Raw genomic sequence first — 1,247 nt, 5'->3', positions numbered from 1 at the left:
GGCTGGCCAGTTGGGCAAATATCAAGCTACTCTGTTAGATAATTCTAATGTAACTCTAAAGGCAGTGTCCACCTTGAATCCCACCACATTTCTGTCTGTGGACTGTCACTCTCCAGTTCATGATCGCGTTCAAATCATGGCCCAAGTATACTCTAGCTGCTTGCATTTGACTGATCAGCCCTCGTCAGACCCAGATGAGGAATTCTTCACAGATGGGAGCAGCTTCATGGAGCGTGGACGACGCAAAGCTGGGGACGCTGTGGTTATCGGCCAGCAGGTAATTGCAGCAGCAGCCCTATTCTCTGGGACATCCAGCCAAAAGGCGGAATTGATTGCATTGGCCAGAGCTCTATATCATGGGAAAAATAAGTGTAACAACATATACACAGCCTCTAATTATGCCTTTATGGTGGTGCATGCTCATGGAGCTCGGCTATCTTACTCTGGAGCAAGGATATCTTACTCTGAAAATAAAGAAATGAAGTATGGGCCTCAGAGTTTTGAATTATTAAAAGCAGTTTTACTGCCTAAAGAGGTAGCCGTCATGCACTGCCTGGGGCATCAGAAAACAGACACTCGCATTACAAAAGGAAATACTCTGGCAGATTTAATGGCAAAAATGGCAGCACGACAAATAAATTATCAAATGACTCTAATTCCCTCTCTTCAATTAGATAAACATGACGCTGAAAAGGATCTAGAAAGAGCTAATGAATGGGATCAAAATTAGCTCATAGACATGGAAGGGAAGGTTCTCCTTCCTGAAACTCTTGTCAGACCAGTGCTTGAGCAGATTCATCAGATTACCCATTTTCGGTGAGATGCCATCTTACAATGGACACAGACTCATATGGCTGGGCCCAACTTACAGGAACTATTCAGACAGTAGTCCAAGCCCTGTATGCTTGAAAAATAACCCAAAGCCTCCTGGAGCCTCACAGCCACTCCTAAAGGAAGGAACACAATGGAGAGGGAGTTTCCCAGGAGGGGACTGGCAGGTAGACTTTACCATGATGCCACGAGTCCCTGGAAATTTTGGATATTTGCTGGTCTTTGTTGATACTTTTCCAGGATGGGTTGAAGGTTACCCCACCAGGACTGAAGGGGCATCGGAAGTCACTAAGGCCCTTTTAAAGGAAATTATTACTAGGTTTGGACTTCCATCAATCCTCCAAAGTGGTAACAGAACAGACTTTATTGCTGAATTCACCCAAGAAATATCAAGAATTTTAGAAATCAATTGGAAA

Source organism: Propithecus coquereli, unplaced genomic scaffold (assembly GCF_000956105.1).
Source record: "Propithecus coquereli isolate 6110/MARCELLA unplaced genomic scaffold, Pcoq_1.0 Scaffold126, whole genome shotgun sequence".
NCBI lineage: Eukaryota > Metazoa > Chordata > Mammalia > Primates > Indriidae > Propithecus > Propithecus coquereli.
The sequence above is the reverse complement of the archived record's forward strand: the minus strand, read 5'-3'. Positions refer to the sequence as shown.